The following is a 19,047-nucleotide window of genomic DNA, read 5'->3' on the forward strand; positions in this document are numbered from 1 at the left end:
TGAAATACGATTGGCTATTGACCGTGGCATTTACAAATGAGCCGCGACCTGATTGGACTAAGCGACCAGCAAGTATGGGTGCGCTCAGTGCTTCCCCTGGAACAGTACATTTGACAGCTGTATAGTTTGCCTGCATCACAGCGCAACAGTTTCTAATCAGTTTCTCTTTCATGCTCTAAAATAAAAAGACTTTAACCCAGCGGTTCACATTACCAAACAGTTTAGCCCGTGACCCAAAATAGAAATTAGACAATCGCCCAGGACCCAAACTAGTGAAAACAGCAGATCTACAAGCTCACAACGCCGCGGCTCGCACCGTGAGCTGGTGGAAATAATAATAAAAAATGACTGTTCAAACAAATCTATAATCAGCAACAGGCAGTTAGGGTCGATCCATACCGTTATAATTTCGGTTCGGGAGGACGCCCCGACCCGAAATTATTTAGGTTCGGGGGAAGTTCATTCATACTTTCTTAACGGCTAGTGCCCAAGTCGCTTGTAAATATTGGAGGTCCGTGGCATGACGATGTTTGTGGCCGATGAATGAGCATTGCAGGGCGGATACTAGCTCTGGTCCACGGGAGGTGACGCGATGGACCAGAGCTAGGCGGATACATAATTCTGACTACACTGAATGACTGGAGGTCCAGTGAGTAGCAGCTCCAGCAGGCAGCAGCACCAGCGGGCCGGGGTCTCTTCTCTCTCACTCACACTCACAAACGCTCGGCTCGAGCTCTGTCAAAAACATTTAATCTACAAGCTCACATTATAGACGTGCCGCCTCCCTTGCTGCATGTCATCACGCAGTCACAACTCGTCGTGGAAAAGGAAAACATATCAACACGGAACACTAGCAATTAGCAAAGTTGTGTTTAAGCTCCTCTTTTCTCTTTAAAGCGGTCGGCGACGCGTTAGCAGCGATTAACCTCGCCTACCAGGCTTTCTCCCGCAGCGATACACGCAGCAAAGGCGCGCGCGTGTGTGTGTGTGTGTGTGTGTGTGTGTGTGTGTGTCGCGCGCGCGCCTCCCAGTCCACCAGCTGAATATGTATCCGCTCTCTGATGCCCAATACACGGCCACACAAGCATTTGGAAGTCGGCGTGTCTCCCACTCAAACGACGTCTGTTTCCTTGGATTCACAGCCGAGAATATGAACGTGAAGCCGGGATGAATGAATGAGAAGACACCGCTGAGTACCGAAATTAAGTCGGGAGGTCACAACATCAGCAAGCATCATGACATCAGTATATAGACTGCACCAATTCATCCACCAGGGGCATTGACAAATCATCTTTTATGACTTCCTATCTAGCCAAGCTGTATGAACCATGAATAAACAATAATAATGATAATAATTAAAAAAAAAAAAAAAAAAAAAAAAAGAGTAAAAAAAATATTTTAAAAAAATAAGTGATTTTCGAATTCAGTTTACCAAGTCGAATAGTGACGTTAGTATTCGAATATTCGAATATTCGGTGAATGCCCTAATATATATGCATTATGTATAATGGAGTAAAATATTTGCACATCATTTCAGACTTTTACTGATTTAGTTTTTCTTTGCTCTGTTCGCAGTTGTTAAAGATTACACGAACAGGTCCCAAAAGCTGGGATGCAAAGAAGATCACTGAAGTGTCCTTTACCCCCCTGGTGTTGCCTGAACACAGAGGGGAGAGCAAACCGGACGCAGTACCACTACGTAAGCTCTGATATGAAGGATTATGTTTACAATCATTAAAGAAAGAGTGCTTTAGTCTCTAAAGATGTGCATGCCGCATTCAGAAGTCGTTCGGTCCCATATATGACCATATATGGGCATACAGTAGCATTCAGATCTGTGTGGCTCTGAACAACCGGACCTCCATATATTGTATCCCTATATATGGACATATCGGGTTTGTTTATGGTTATATCTTAGAGACATGCCTATATAGGGCATATTGGGGGCATTTGACAGGGGAATTTGCAGCAGGAGCGAGATCATTTAGCGACCTCCAACCTGGTCGCAACCTGGTCGGTAGTTTTCACCGTCTGGGTCGCTAAATCTACCGACCGGGCTGCAAAATCACCGACCAGGTCGCTAGATCTACCGACCGGGTCGCTAAATCTACCAACCGGACTGCAAAATCACCGACCGGGCCAGGTCGGTGATTTAGCGGCCCGGTCGGTAGATTTAGCGACCCAGTCGGTGATTTACCGGCCCGGTCGGTAGATTTAGTGACCCGGTCGGTAGATTTAGCGACCCGGTCAGTGATTTTGCATTAGCGACCCGGTCCGTGATTTAGGGTTAGGCTTAGGGTTAGGGTTTGGGTTAGGGTTTGGGTTAGGGTTTGGGTTAGGGTTTGGGTTAGGGTTAGGGTTAGGGTTAGCAGCCCGGTCGGTGGATATGCGACCCGGTCGGTCGATTTAGCGCCCGGTCGGTCGATTTCGCGACCCGGTCGGTAGATTTAGCGACCCGGACGGTAGATTTAGAGGTCGCTAAATGATCTCGCCCTCTCTCTGAATTTGACTCCATATAATGTGCAATTGAAGGGCGTCCCTGGGGCCGAGGGCCACTGACCTACTGACTGACTTACTCTCTGGGTGCAAGGCAGTTGAGGATAGAGTTATCAAAGTTCAAATGTCATTTGTGGACATCTGTTCGTTTAGGTTTGGTAGCTCCACATTTTGGTGGCAGAATAGCACGTTGAATTCTTCCCCATGTTTCTGGGGTTTGCGCCCGGGGTTTAGTCCCAGGACCACTATGTGATCAATATGTAGGGATGGGACGATATGCGATATTATCGTTTATCGTGATAAAAACACAGATTTAATGTATCGTGATATCGTCCTAAATTCACCTTTTATTTGCCGAGCTGCATATCCGATACCATTTAAACCCTCTATAATTGGTAAAGGTAATTATAATGTATGTACTTGATACAGTCTTTTTTCACTTGCTATTAAATGTCTTTGCGACGCGTTGTGAGCTAGTAGATCGTCTATTTTTTGGCAAATGTTCCGCCCCAGGATAATGGATTTTGATTATCGCGATAATATCGTAAATCGCAATTTATTTTGTCACAATAATCGCGATATGACATTTTCATATCGTCCCATCCCTACCAATATGAGCAATATGTTTGGTGGTTTAAAATTATCTACATTTATTGTGCCTAAATTGTAATATCCTTGCTTTGATTCCTGCTTCATATTTCTTTCGTTCATTTCCGCCTTTCCTCCTTCGTCCCGTTGTCATTGCAGGGCAAGACAACAACGAGATGATTGACAACCTGAAGGAGACCCAGTACATCCGCTCTGAGCTGGTGGAGCAGGCGTTCAGGGCCATCGACAGGGCTGACTACTGCGTGGAGGAGTTCAAGGACCACGCCTACAAGAACCAGGCTTTGCGTCATGGTCACATCCACCTGTCAGCTCCCAACATCTAGGCCTTGGACCTCCGTCCTGGACTCTCCTTCCTCAACCTGGGCAGCGGGACTGGTTACTTCAGCACCATGGTTGGCCTCATCCTGGGTGAGTGTTCAACACATGTAAAGCTAGAAGTGTCAAGAGCCCCTTTTCGACTGCAGCCTTAGCACCACACTACACATCACTACACCACTCCACACCGCACCACATAAAAATATCTACATTTTCAACAAATTTACCATAATACAATATAAGTTTGTATTACAACTATCCTAATTATAATGCTCTATAATGGATTATAACTGTGATTATAATACACTACAAAGTATTAATATATTACTATGATAATTGTAATACACTATAATAAATTATAATAGCGTTATAACACAATAGCATCTATTATCATGTATTACAGCTATATCCCTTTGGTCTAAATGAAAAGTCAGTGAGTGTTCAGTCATTATGAAGTGTTTGGCCCTGTTTGGCCTAGCTCAGACCTACTCTGGATTGGATACTTTTTAGTACCACGTTTAGTACCTCTTTTAACACCACTCTACCCAGGTCCTTGTAGTGGAAAACCTGGCACGGTGGGCGGTGTGGAGTGGTGTGGTGTTGGGCCATCTAGAAATATTGTTCCTACCAAAACAATTGTGGGCTCGCTTCAAGGCAAAAAGTAATGGCTATAAAAGTACAAACTGTCAAGATCACAGAGGCAGTGCCCTCTTTGACGTTACTGACGTAAAATGGTAATCGAACTACAATGCAGACAAGCAGTGTTATTACATAAACTGAACGCTATGGACAATTAAATCAAAATAAAATAAAAACATAGTGTGGAAGGATAAACAATAAACAACACAACCATGGCATGTGGCAGGATATATTGCCACACCAGCCCTGCCAATGTTTAAGCTTAATGAGAGTTTTCACTCTAAACTAACCTACCCTCATATGACACTGTGGTATGTCATGTGTTATATGACCTCTGGATAATTTGTTATGGAAAGCATTCGCCTTAAAAACAATTGATCCCAGGGTAATTTTCCCAGTATCATCAATATAATAACAAAGGTGTCCTCTGTGTGGCCAGCGGCCTGGTAAGACTCAGGTTTGAAGAGCATGGCTTTTATAAGGGGAAATCGCGCTCTTTCGAACTACCATCATTTCGACCGGAGGGTTAGCGACTCACTCCATGGAGGTTAGGGTTAGGGTGAGGGATAGAGTCGGGTGTCGAAAAGATGACATGTAGTAACAGCGACACGCTCCCTTTTATAGTGTGTGGGGAGGCACTAGCCAGGTGTCTCCCCTTCTGCTGATTACCTGACTCGGCCCTCCAAGCCAGTACTGCAGCACTTGGTTAGGACACAAACACACCCATATAAGGCACACAAGTATAGGCATCAAAATATACTTAGAGTATCAAAGTAAAAGTAGGCCTACTCAGATGGTCCTAATATTGACAAGCTTTAAAGAAAACAGCAGATCTACAGGCTCACAAGACATCACAAATTGTAGATCAGCTTCTTACGATTATTAGCCATTAATTAAGTGGTATTAAGTGTTATTAACAGTGTTGGGTATAAAAGCGTTTAAATTATTTTTTTAAATTATTTTTTCAGTAACGGGTAATCGAATTAATTACAATTTCCATCGTTACAACGCTGTTACCGTTACTGACGATGAAATGTGCTCCGTTACTATGTCAGACAAGCGTCCCCAAGCTGTCACGATGGTTGTGTGTGTGTGTGTGAGAGAGAGAGAGCGAGAGAGCGAGAGAGAGCGAGAGAGCGAGAGAGCGAGAGAGAGAGAGAGAGCGAGAGAGAGAGAGCGAGAGAGCGCGAGAGAGAGAGAGAGAGAGAGAGAGAGCCCCTGTGTGTCGGTCTTGCAAAAATAAATAAATAAATGACTCACAGAGTTGCCTGTAGATTGTCTATATTCGGCAGGCGACACCATTTCATTAATAAATTAGCAAATTAGCAGATTTGCTGCAGCTGCTCTGTCTCCAGTCCAGGCACTAGGAGCTCATTAAGTTATGTCAGTACTCTGTGAGTGTTGTTGATAACAACTCTGCTTGCAATTGCATAGCATCCTTAAATCCTTATGCAGAGATTAAATGTCGATGTATGATTGCCTAAACCTTTGTTCTGTCTCCACATGTGAAGCAAAATTACACAAGGTGTTTTTTCCCCCATGAGAATAATAATGGAAGGCATCAAAAAAGCAATATAAGGTATTTTTTCCCCTTGAAAAGAATGAAAGGCAGAAAATACTGTAATGTGTCTGAATCGATTTTTTTTACTCTAATTTACTTAAAAAAAATACTTATATTTACTTACTTATATAATACAAATATTTTAAGTTAAAGTTGTACTATGTAACTTTTTTTATAAAACAAATCTTAAAATTCTCCTAACTATTAAATCACAAAAGTTTTAGAAGATCCGCGCCGTGAATTTCAGCCTGTAAAGCCTTCTCTGTATGTAAACTGAGATCCTTGCCGTGGACCGGATCTCGCGCCAAAATTGCGTCATCACACTACCGGCCAATCACAGCGAGGGTTATACAACTGCCGGCCAATCACAGCGCATCTTGAAGTGGGGTCGCTATGGCAGCCATATTTGTTGTCGCCCGTTTGTACCATCCCTTCTCTAGGTAATTTCGCCTACCAGGCAGGGTGAAGGAGTCCGTATCTCTGGAATTACTGAACGCACAGGAACAAGGGACCCCTTAAAAGATAGATCTCAGCGAGGTGGAGGCAGACGCGGGGGTCTGAAGGTACGAAAAACGTCCGAAAGACGCGGACGCGACCGCGGTTTGCTATAGGGCTAATGACCACTAGTTGGGCATCTTACACAGTATGGCTTTAAATAAACTGAAACCTTTGGATTTCTTTTTTTTTTACTGTACCGCAACCGGCTTGTGAAACCTGCTCCAAAAAACAATCCAAATTCTTTGACATATTACAACTTTTTTACACAAATAGTTACTTTTCCTAGTAACTACTTACTTTTACAATAGAGTAATTCAGTTACTAACTCAGTTACTTTTTTGGAGAAGTAACTAGTAACTATAACTAATTAGTTTTTTTAAAGTAATGTGCCCAACACTGGTTATTAAGTGTATTAAGTGTTTCCTCTATGTTTTGTAGCCCTATTAATAATAAAATCTGCAAAGAAACAAAACTAAAGCTGTCAAATGCTGTAATTGTAGCGGAGTAGAATTAATAAAAAATAAAAGCCTGTCAACCGATTGGTTGTGATACCTCCCTGACAACCAACAACAACAACCAACAAGACTGCACCTCTAACGAGGAGCAAACTTGCGCTTTTTATCAAGGCATTCTTTCTTTAAATGTTTTTTTAAATTTTTTAATATAGATGTTTAAAAAAAAGACAAAAACAAAAACCTTCAACTGAAGGTTGAAGGTTGAAGGTATATATATATATATATATATATATATATATATACAGTATATCATGGAGAGGATATATAACTGGAGAGGTTGTCTGGATATATGTTTGGAGATTATCTCTCTCTTATCTCTCTCTCTCTCTCTCTCTCTCTCTCTCTCTGTATATATATATATATATATATATATATATATATATATATATATATATATATATATATATATATATACAGTGTATTCTAAAGATGATATACCCGAAGAGGTTGTCTGGATAGATTTGGAAAGTACCTCTCCAGGTATATATGTGTGTATATATGTCTCTGGCTTCAGAAATATATATATATATATATATATATATATATATATATATATATATATATATAGTATATCCTATATATATATATAGTATATATATATATATATATATATATATATATATAGTATATTATATATATATATACCTCAATGTCCAAGTTTTACGTATATTATATATTATATATATAATATATATATATATATATATATATATATATATATATATATTATATTTAAGTATTATATATAATATACTTCTGTGTTCCAATATGTGCCACAGACAAAAACCTTCAACTGAACTCCTATATATATATACCTCAATGTCCAAGTTTTACGTATTATATATATTATATATTATATATTATATATATATATTATATTTAAGTATTATATATAATATACTTCAGTGTTCCAATATGTGCCACAGACAAAAACCTTCAACTGAACTCCTATATATATATACCTCAATGTCCAAGTTTTACGTATTATATATAGTATATATTATATATTATATATTATATATATAATATATATATATATATATATATTATATTTAAGTATTATATATAGTATATATTATATATTATATATTATATATATAATATATATATATATATATATATATTATATTTAAGTATTATATATAATATACTTCAGTGTTCCAATATGTGCCACAGACAAAAACCTTCAACTGAACGCAGTACTTGCGCCTCATATTTTATATAGGCGCAAGTAATAAAACGGCAGCCATTGGTTGTTGTTGGTTGTCAGGGAGATATCACAACCAATCAGGTCTAAAAAACATAATACAAAAATCAATAATGCTTCTTTCTGCCTTGCTAGCCATCTACTTTTTCCACCTTCAGATGTACCTCTAATCATCACAAAATGTTTACACATTTTTTTCTCCAAAACACAGCCCTGACTGTGTGGGGCCTGGGGCCCCACACAGTCAGGGCTGTGTTTTGCTGTAGGCACGTTTTGTTTTCCCTTAAACAAAATAGAGATAGAGATGGATGGACAGACACCTGGGCACTAGGGACATGTGGCTGGCTGCCTGGGGCCCCATACAGTCAGGGCCTTTTTTCGCCTGTAGGCGGTGCAGGGCACTTGGAGAGGTGGACAACTGGGCATTAGGTACATTTAGGCACTTGGAGAGGTGGACGACTGGGCCCTAGGTACATTTGGGCACTTGGAGAGGTGGGCACCTGCACAACTGGGTACTAGGGACATGTGGGAAAGTGTGTAAGGGCTGACAGATACAGATCTTCATATATGGCCTTATCAGTTTGATCACCTATCTCTAGAACTTTTAGTACTGCTATTACTACTACTACTACTACTACTACTACTACTACTACTACTACTTTTATAGCTACTACCACTACTGCTACTACTACTATTACTATTATTAGTAATAGTAGTTTTACTACTACTACGATAACTACTACTACTATTACTATTACTACTAATAATAACTAGAAAGTGTGATTGCCGTTTTTCCATTTTCCCATTCAATTCATTCAAGTCAAGTCACTTTATAGAGTAACCTTTTGCCAATTAGGCAGCAACAATAACTTTATAGACTAACTTTTAGTCAATGATGAAGAAGCAGCAGAAATGTAATGTGAAGCTTGACCAATCATCTGGAGTTTAAAGAGTAACCTTTAGCTAAAAAGGGAGCAGCATAAACTGCTTTTAGCCAATGCGGAAGCTGCATAAAGGTGACGTCACAAGAATGCTGGTCCCTCATTGGCAAAATGTTACTCTATAAACTTGTGTGTATTCAATTCCCTACAGGTTCATTTGGAGTGAACCATGGGGTTGAGCTGCATGCTGACGTGGTTGAATTTGCATATCAGAAACTGGACATCTTCATCAGGACCTGTGATACCTTGACCAGGTATGAGGTTATTTTATGGCAGTGGTTCCCGACCCGAGTTTAAGGATATTACAAATATGCGCAGCAAACGTTGTCCGAATAATTCTGTCGACAGTGACATAAATGACATATCCTTGATATATTTATCATAGTCTTTTCAACAAGCATTCAGCAGCGTTGTCACTACAAGCTGTATTGTACTAAAAGCTGTCACCAGTGCGCTGCTGAAACACTAGTGGGATTATAAACTATTTTATGTCAACATTCAAGTACAACTGAACTACCAGAAGGTGTAACCCAAGTAATGCGTCACTCTGCAATTTAGCTATAGTTTCCACCTGTCTACATTTCTGGGACGGAAACATAAATAAATATTAGTACATAATACATCGCCTTTTGTAATAGTCCTCTTGTGGAACTCCATAGCTCAATGATATGTATAAGATGATATAGTGTATATAATGTTATATTAGTGTTCCGCACCAAAACACAGAAGGTGACTTCTGTGTTTTTTTGTTTTATTTATGAATTTTAATACCATGTCTGCTGCATTCCAAACTAATCTCTAACCGTGCAGCATTCATTTTGGAGCAGTACATTCATCATTTGTTTTGAACTGAACTCTTGAAATGTCAGCTCCAATACGGAATGTCTATTAATAAGACTACTAAAATGGATGTTACACAGTGGACTTATATCCTGATCTCCATAAAGAGTCTAGAGGAATAGCCTAGCGTAGCTACTATTCCACAATCTCCAAATCCTATTTTATATACTGTACTTTACTCTGGAGCTACACCCCATGAAAGCTGAGAAAGGATTTTGTTTGTCATTTCTAAAATATATTTTTAAAATATCTTTAAAATATATTTTTGTCTTTTATTTTGTCCATCCGTCCGTCTGTTACCAGCTAATCCCTGGCGCTGTTGGCCCAGTCGCTGCCAAACTATGCACACACACTCCCTGGATACCAATTCAGAAGTCTATTTGCGGGTGGCGCTATTACAGGCCAATGTGAAAAGGGTAGCATTTGTTCCTTGACCTAGTGGGAATATGTGTAGAAATATCACGGTAATCACAAGCTGTGTTGATGATTTGAGGCATTTTGTTCAAAAATGGAGCAATCCTGCAAACTGTGGAAGCAAATATTAGCCAATTAGGATGGAATATAAAATATCAGACGGATCGGAGTTGATCACATGATTATAGAGATAGTGGGTACTGATTTGCGTGATTGTTTGAGAAAATCTGATGGAGTAATAGCAAAGAATGTGTTTTACAAAGTTGTCCTCCTGGTAGAGCTGTAAAAGGCAAATGTGAAAAATGCAGGGCAAAGGTTTATCCTTAGCCTCTAGGGAGTGTGCATACAACGTTTTCACTTATCGTTGGAGTTAAAGGTAAAAACACAAATTGGTCTGTTATAGCGCCACCATGAGGCTGATTTGAGAAATTTGAAGTGGCGTTTCTTCCTCTGCCTAGTGGGAACGTGCATACCCAATTTCACCAAGATTATACACTGTGGTCATGATTTGAGGCATTTTGTTCAAAACGGAGCAATCCTGCAAACTTTGGAAGCCAATTGGTAGCCAATCAGGATGGAATATGGAAAATCAGACAGATCCATGTTGATCACATGACTGTAGAGATACTGTCTACCAATTTGCATAATTTGTGGACAAAATCTCTAGGAGTAGTGTGACAGAAATGTGTTTTGCAAACATCGGCCTCATGGTGGCGCTAGAACAGGGCCATGTGAAAAATGTGGGGCAGAGGTTCTGAATTGGTATCCAAGGAGTGTGTGTGCTCAGTTTGGCAGCGACCGGGCCAACTGCGCCGGAGATTAGCTGGTAACAGACGGATGGACAGCACGGACGGACGGACGGACGGACAGGGGCGAAAACATACCGTACTCCTCCTCATGCCTTCGGCTGGAGAAAATAAAATGCCTGAAATCATGAACGCAGTGTGCGATTTTGGTGAAATTGTGCATGCACATTCCCACTAGGCTGAAGAATAAATGCCACTTACATTTTTTCAAATCAGCCTCATGGTGGCGCTATAACAGGCCAATTTGTGTTTTTACCTATAACTCCACTGATCAGTGTACAGCGTGTTTATGTGCACTCCCTAGAGGTTAAGGAAAAACCTTTGCCCTGCATTCCTATTATTCCTTGAGATTTAATCCAAAAATAATGCAAATCAGTACATATTATCTCTATAGTCATGTGTTCAAGACGGATCTTTCCTATATTTCATATTCCATTCTAATTGGCTAAGTTTGCAGGATTGGTCCATTTTGAACAAAATTACTTAAATGAACGCAGCTTGTGATTACAGAGAAATTCTGCATGCACATTCCCACTAGGTCAAGGAACAAATGCCACTCTTTTCACATTGGCCTGTTACAGCGCCACCAGCAGGTCTAATTTTTGGAACAAAATGCCTCAAATCATGCATGCAGCGTCACATTGCTGTTTAAGGCCAAAGAAGACATGGCACCCTTTTCACAGTCCTGACCTGGTAGAGACCTGTGCTCAGAAGAACGCTGCTTCTAGTTTAATTTTCATTTCTGTTAAGCAGCTATATCTATATGCTTTGACTAATTCGATTTACATTAGGACAAATGTATTTGACTGGTAAGACAGAACGGAAAGGGAAGGTGTCAAGATCCGATTTACTCCTGGATCGTTTTTTGGTGTAAGCATTCGAAAATTGTGAGAGGCAACAGTCTTCCTCGAGAGACTAGACAGCGGGAGTAACTGATAAGAATGCAATGGCCGTTCACTCAGATCAGCCAACACAGGGATGCTGACAGAACCCTCGTTAAAAACCCCAGGACAAAATCCACTCGTCCTAGACAGTTTGCCCTCCTGGCCCCCAAACTGTGGAATAAACTCCCCGTCGCACTTAGAACAACAGACTCACTCCCTAGCGTGGACTGAAGACTCACCTCTTCAGACTCCACCTAAATCCATAGCACTACTGTAACACTCAATGACCATACATGAAGCTAGTTGAACCTAATTTTTTAGGTTTTTAGATTTTTTTTTTACTAATTTTTACTTGGTGCATTTTTACTTGGTGCAATAACCTAGGTTATTGTTTTTTTCTAGATTGATAGGCTATTCCTATGCATTTGTTATATTGTTGTGGATGTACTGACATATTATCTTATTATAGTGATTATCTGGTTATTGTAAGTCGCTAAAGTGTCTGCTAAATGCCGAAACTGTAAATTGTAAACTGGAATAGTCTGTTCAAAAACAGAAATGTATATTCAATGAAACAACAACAAAGGCATACAATGCAGTGATATTCACATATTTATATATTGTTATCTCAGTCTCTGTTCTAGCATGCTACTCAATAAAATCCTTTATTGAGTAACAATGTATTTGAGATGGTCCTACTCGGGCTCTCAGAATTAAACCAAATAATCCCCGTTATCCTCATTGGCTAAATTTTACTCTATAAACTAGGAGCGCTACAACTTTCAGGCAACCACACTAATACTGATAAACTGTTTTGTGTATTAGCTGGCTCTTGATATTATTGTATGTTGTGTGGTGTGGTGTGGTGTGATGTGGTGTGGTGTGGTGTGTGTGCTTGCATGCATAGGCGGGAGTTTTGCAAGCCCTGCTTTGTGGTAGGCAACTGTCTGGAGATTATCCCAGAAAACCGCCAGTACGACAGGGTGTACGTAGGTGCTGGTGTGAAGCGCGAGTACGAGGGCTACATGAAGAACCTGCTTAAAGTGGGAGGAATCCTGGTTCTGCCACTGGAGAAGGAGGTATTTACAGGGCACACATCCTTGAAACATACTGTAATGATTGTAGATATTTTTTTTTAAAGTAGCCTACTTTGTGCAATAGATTTCTACTTGTATTTTGGTGTAGAATATTTGAGTTTGCATTTTGTGTTGCCCTTTTAGCATAACCTTTGACTGTACTACATGCTCTGTTAAAAAAACATGTTAATTATAGTATTCAATCAATCAATTAATCAATCAATCAATCAATCAATCAATCAATCAATCAATCAATCAATCAATCAATCAGATGTTTACTTTGCTTTGTTCTCAGTTGTTAAAGATCACTCGAACAGGTCCCAAAAGCTGGGAGAAACAAAAGCTCCTAGGAGTGTCCTTTGCCCCCCTGGTGCTGCCTGAACATAGAGAGAAAAGCAAACCAGAAGCAGTACCACTGCCGTCCACTGCGTAAGTTTAAAGTGTAGGCACCATGAAATTTGCCTTGTAATACTGTTGACACATATCTCTAAAGGTCCCCCTAAGTATTTTTTACATATTTGAGTCATATTAGTTTGAAAATACATAGTTACATTTGAGGTTTATAAATTAATAAGACTAACTGTGGCCATTTTGGGAAATAACTTCGGAAATAAAGTTGTCGCGTGAAAATGACGAAACCAAGAGAATCTCTCCTACCCTCTTGTCTCGGTGAAATGCAAGCTGGACACGCCCATTTCTGCCCCCCCTGCCGTTTCCTTGTCAGCACGGCTGCACGGACTGACAGCGCAGCGGTGGAAGAAGTACTCATATTTTGTACTCAAGTAAACATATCAACAAGTAAAAGTATCGATACTACAATGTAGAAATAAACCGTTACAAGAAAATGTCCGTCACGCACTGTGAGCTTGTAGATCGGCTAATTTCAAATGGCCGTATATATAGTGATTAATGAATGGTTTGTAATAATAATTAAACAAAGTATTTTTAATAACTTTTTTAAAATAACTGCAGGGGAGTAAAAGTAGCCTACAATGATTTATTTTGAGATTAAGTGGAGTAGAAATAAAAGTAGACCTACTGAAAATGTAAAACACTCCAGTAAAGTAAAAATAAATTGTAGGGTCCTACTTAAGTACAGTATCTGAGTAAATGTAGCCTACTTAGATACCGACTGCAGGCGAGCCGATTAGAAGAAGAGCTGGTCGCGGCTATCTCCGCCTCAAAGTACATCAATACTTGAGTAAATGTAGGCTACTTAGTTACTTTACACTCGACTCACTAGCAGGCTGCACGTAGATGCGAGCGGGCGAGTGGCTCTCATCCACTCACAATGATGACAAGCCTCGGTCAAAGTGCTTGGTTTAGTACTTGAGTAAATGTTGGCTACTTAGTTACTTTACACTCGACTCACTAGCAGGCTGCACGTAGATGCGAGCGGGCGAGCGGCTCTCAATCTCATCCACTCACAATGATGACAAGCCTCGGTCCACTCACAATGATGACAAGCCTCGGTCAAAGTGCTTGGTTTAGTACTTGAGTAAATGTTGGCTACTTAGTTACTTTACACACGAGTCACGATCGTAGATGCGAGCCTAGATGCGAGCTCAAGCCTCGGTCAAAGTGCTTGGTTTAATGTTTTATTTTAACTCTATCTTCTAATTATTATTCACTTATCCTCACAAATAGTCGCCCTGTCAGGCTGTCCACTATTTATCTTATTTTGTCATGATGATTTGTCCCAGGAACGGCCCGGGAAAGAAAAGCTCCATAAAAATCACCGAGTCACAATGGCTTGTTCATCCCACACATGAACCTCTCATCGCGGCATGAACAGCGAACAGCAGCCGCTATCCACAAAGCCTGGAGCGAAGTCAAGACCCGCCCCTCGTGACTGTAGAAAGTCTTTGAATCGTGCGAGCTGTGCTTCAGCATGAATACAGCGAAATCAGTAAGGACAATTACAAAACATGACACAACGTGTGATAGCATACATATCGTTTGTCATCGTCGCTGACAAAGTTATGTATTTACTGTATTATTAGGGTATATATATCGTAATTCCCACGGCCAATTCTCCACCGACTTCCATTGGGTCACGTGACCAACATTCCACAAGTGACACGCTGTTTCTGCTCGTCACTTTCCGAGGCGGCTGGGCGGTGCCTCGGGAGTTGAGACCTCCTTCTTCTGACAGCTCTGAATATTAACCCTTTCAGGGTATAGTTGCATTGGCAAATATTTTCACAATTATATCACAATTATTTGGAGACAAAGTAGATCCAATTCTGTTACCCTTCCTTTAAGTTAACACGTCAACTAGCCAAAACCTGTTGGTTAACATTTATAAAATAAATGTGAATAAACAAACCTAAGTGGCTAGTAATGTAGGTTATAAGCCTTCCTAGATGTTGGCTATTGTGCACATTATAGATATAGATATGCCCGGACAAAAAATTAGCAACAGAGCAGCAGCAACGGAGCACACCCACAGTCTTATCTTATATGTACATAAAAAACAGTAATCGTTTTTGCGGCCTGTATCATCACAGGCCGCTTGGCGCGGGGCTCAGAAAGAGCCTGAGATTTGAAAAAAGACTGAGAAAGAGCCTTGCAGCTCCAAACGTTACCGAATACAATTCCACAATGGCACCATGATACTGGTGCGTGGATTTTATTCTCCTGCTCAATTCTTAATCCGGCACCCAGCCCAGCAGTATATGGGAATTTTCATGACGTGGTTTAGTTTTGGAATCAACTTGTCAGCAAACATTAAAAAATGTTCACATTTTTTTTTTCTATTTTTCTTTTCTTTTTTGAAGGTGAACACCCTGATGCAGATATGCGAAATGTAATCCATGGCGGGTCGAACAGTGATGCCCTGAACAGTGATCATTTATTGTGTACGATCAATCTGAAAAGTGTAATAATCGATATTAACTCTTCCCACGCTTTGAACGTTCACGTTCGCCCGATTGCGCAAGACCTTACCGCCAATACGGCGCTCGTTCGGTTCGTTCGTCTGATGACTGTAAGCTGATGAGGGGTCGCGCGGCCGTCTACTGTAAACACATTTTCCGCGGTGATGGTGTAAAAAATCCATTATGCGTTAGATCAACGGAGAACAATTCACTTCCTTGTTGATTTCCTCTGGCTGTAAGGCTCTGGGGCCAGTGACTGGTCTTCTTCTTCTTCAACACATAACAGGCAAATTCACATTCATTCTCGCATGACGCCGCCCTCTGCTGCCTGGCAGACCAAAGTGCACTATTGCACAACCAAAAAAAATAAAAAAAAATAAATAAATGTCTGTCTGTCTATCTACTATAACGTCGCAAAGGTAAGCCGCTTTTTGATGGCGCCAGACCCAATAAATAAATAAATGATCTGGCAGTAGGAGAGTTAAGGCACAGAGGCCATGGTGGAGGGGGTTATTTTTTATATTTTTATATATATATATATATATACAGTATATGTACTCATATTCACTGGAGTCTATTGAGTGAATTAAACTGATTAAATGAATTCTTAACTTTTTCACCTTTACCTTTTTAAATTGTTTATTAAGGATCCCCATTAGTCTACTACGCCATAGTAGAGACTATTCTTCTTGGGATCATAAATGAAAATGTAAATCAAATAAAAAACAACTTGACATTTTAATAATAATAATAATGAATTGCATTTTTATAGCGCTTTTCTAAGCAAGGTGCGAACTCAAAGCGCTTACAATGGTTCATTCATTCATACATTGGGAGGTGAAGCGGCGAACAGTCAACGCCAGCGTCCTCACTTCCCACATTCACACACCAATGGTGGCAACTGACAAGCTAACACCATTGGAGGCAACGCAGGGTTCAGTGTCTTGCCCAAGGACACTTCGACATGTAGACAGGAGTAGCCGGGATGTGAACCGCCGACCCACGGACCATTGGCCACCCCGCTCTACTTCCTGAGCCACAGCCGCTAGTGTTTGTTTCACAAATTAGAATTGGACACCCTCAGTCCCCGACGTCCTCACAATAGGTGTGTGTGTGTGTGTGTGTGTGTGTGTGTGTGTGTGTCCTATTAAGGAGATGGATATTTAACTCTGTCTTCCTTATTTTTTTACAGAATTCATGTTGTATGTAAAGCACATTGACTTACCTTGTTGAAATGTCATGTAACAAATAAACTACACATATCACACAGCCTGACTGACTACAGTTGTCATGTTTACAGTACATGTTGAGTCAAGGGTTTTAATACTTCTTTTGATAATTTGGCATTGGACGCCTTTAAAAAAATGTCTCTTATTTTTGTGTGAGTATAGAAGCTCAGTATTAAGAATCTGATTTAATTACAGGCTTTTCCACATGGCATTTTGTAATATACGTGTCCAGTGGAGTGAGTGATGCATGTACTGTGAACAAACACGCTATCATAACAATTATGCATGCACTGTGAACAAACACGCTATCATAATAATCAGGCTTCCCAGACCAAAATATTGATCTACCTCTCTCACTATAGAGTAGACGAATCCACAGACCTGCAATCATAACTGCAGTGTCAACGGCCACCGCTTCGCACTGCGACACCGCAACTACACGGCAGCGCTCCATGGATTTGCCAGTTTATTTATTATTATTAGTGGCCAAGGCCACGAAGTGGCAAAAGGCCACTCATTGATATTGGACTTCATCATTTCTATTATTCCGCCACTTTTTCTCTAGCGGCTAAACCGTGCAGTCGCTTTTTACGAAACTCGGCAGTATGGCAGAGGACTATGCCAAACGGCTAAAACGCGAAGCTCGCAACAATCGGCCAAAGGGTGGCGCTGTAGGAAGCCTTCGAAAGTGCAAACTTTGAACTGGTGTAGCTCATGCCCTGTTTCAGGTACAGCAATGAAACCTATATACACTTATGCGTCTCCTCATGCCGAACAACTTTTACGCTCTGACTTTTGACCTCTGACCTTTACCTCTCCCACAATTTTGAATTATATGAAAAACAGTCAAAATCTATCTCCTCCTGGGATTTTCGCGTAACGTGCGCAAAACTTTTTTTAAATGAACTTTGGACCAACACGGTCATCGCACAGCGGCCGGATTTTCTTTAAAGCTAAACATTATTTTTTAATAATTCACTGTATAATGCAGTTTCATGCAAATTATTCTTCTGCCTCTAAATCATACATGCAAAGTGACACGTTCATGGCAGTATGGCAGAGGACTATGCCAAACGGCTAAAACGCGAAGCTCGCAACAATCGGCCAAAGGGTGGCGCTGTAGGAAGCCTTCAAAAGTGCAAACTTTGAATTGGTGTAGCTCATGCCCTGTTTCAGGTACAGCAATGAAACCTGTATACACTTATGCGTCTCCTCATGCCGAACAACTTTTATGCTCTGACTTTTGACCTCTGACCTTTACCTGTCCCACAATTTTGAATTATATGAAAAACAGTCAAAATCTATCTCCTCCTGGGATTTTTGCGTAACGTGCGCGAAACTTTTTTTACATGAACTTTGGACCAACACGGTCATCGCACAGCGGCCGGATTTTCTTTAAAGCGAAACATTATTTTTTAATAATTCACTGTATAATGCAGTTTCATGCAAATTATTCTTCTGCCTCTAAATCATACATGCAAAGTGACACGTTCATGGCATTTAGCAAATATGTAGAGGGTTAGTCCAAATATCACTGAAAGCAATCTTACTGCAATTGGCCAAAGGGGGGCGCTATACGAAGCGTTTGAAAACTCAAACTTTGAAGGGGCATAAGTCATGCCTCGTTTCGTTTGAAGACATGCAACTTGCTTACACGCGTGCCTTGACTCAAGCGGAAGACATCTGTGTCTTTGTTAAGTAAGCTCCGCCCTTAGATTTTCCGACATTTTGAGCAGTTTGTAAAACACTTAAACCCGCTTTTATTCCGGAACTTTCGCGTCACGTGCACGGAACTTTTTTTACATGAACTTTGGACCAATATCTAAAGATCTGTCAGATCGTTTTTTTTTTAATTGAAACATGCTTTTTTAATAATTCAATCAACATTGCAAGTCTTATGCAAATTATTCTTCTGCCTCTAAAACATACATGCAAAGTAAAATTTCATGATGAACTACTATAGAGGGTTAGTCCAAATATCACTGAAACCAATCTTACCCCAATTGGCCAAAGGGGGGCGCTATATCATTTTGAAAGAAGGCGTCAAGTACATTACATGAAACTTTTTCTTTTTTCTTTTCTTTTTTTTTTAAATGACAGGTCCATTATGTGTGACTGCCGTAGTGTAGTGGTCAGTG

General features: G+C 40.3%; 1 pseudogene across 1 annotated transcript in view; it reads left to right on the plus strand.

Moving 5' to 3' along the window:
* LOC308281573 overlaps positions 1-19,047 on the plus strand; it is a 50,397-nt pseudogene that overhangs the window by 6,068 nt on the left and 25,282 nt on the right. Inside the window, exons 4-8 of the transcript in view lie at positions 1,576-1,699; positions 3,244-3,513; positions 8,933-9,035; positions 12,633-12,804; positions 13,097-13,230. The product of the transcript in view is annotated as an uncharacterized misc_RNA (transcript). The remainder of the gene's footprint in view (positions 1-1,575; positions 1,700-3,243; positions 3,514-8,932; positions 9,036-12,632; positions 12,805-13,096; positions 13,231-19,047) is intronic.

Source organism: Nannobrachium achirus, assembly GCF_963921795.1.
Source record: "Nannobrachium achirus genome assembly, chromosome: 3".
Classification (NCBI taxonomy): Eukaryota; Metazoa; Chordata; class Actinopteri; order Myctophiformes; family Myctophidae; genus Nannobrachium; species Nannobrachium achirus.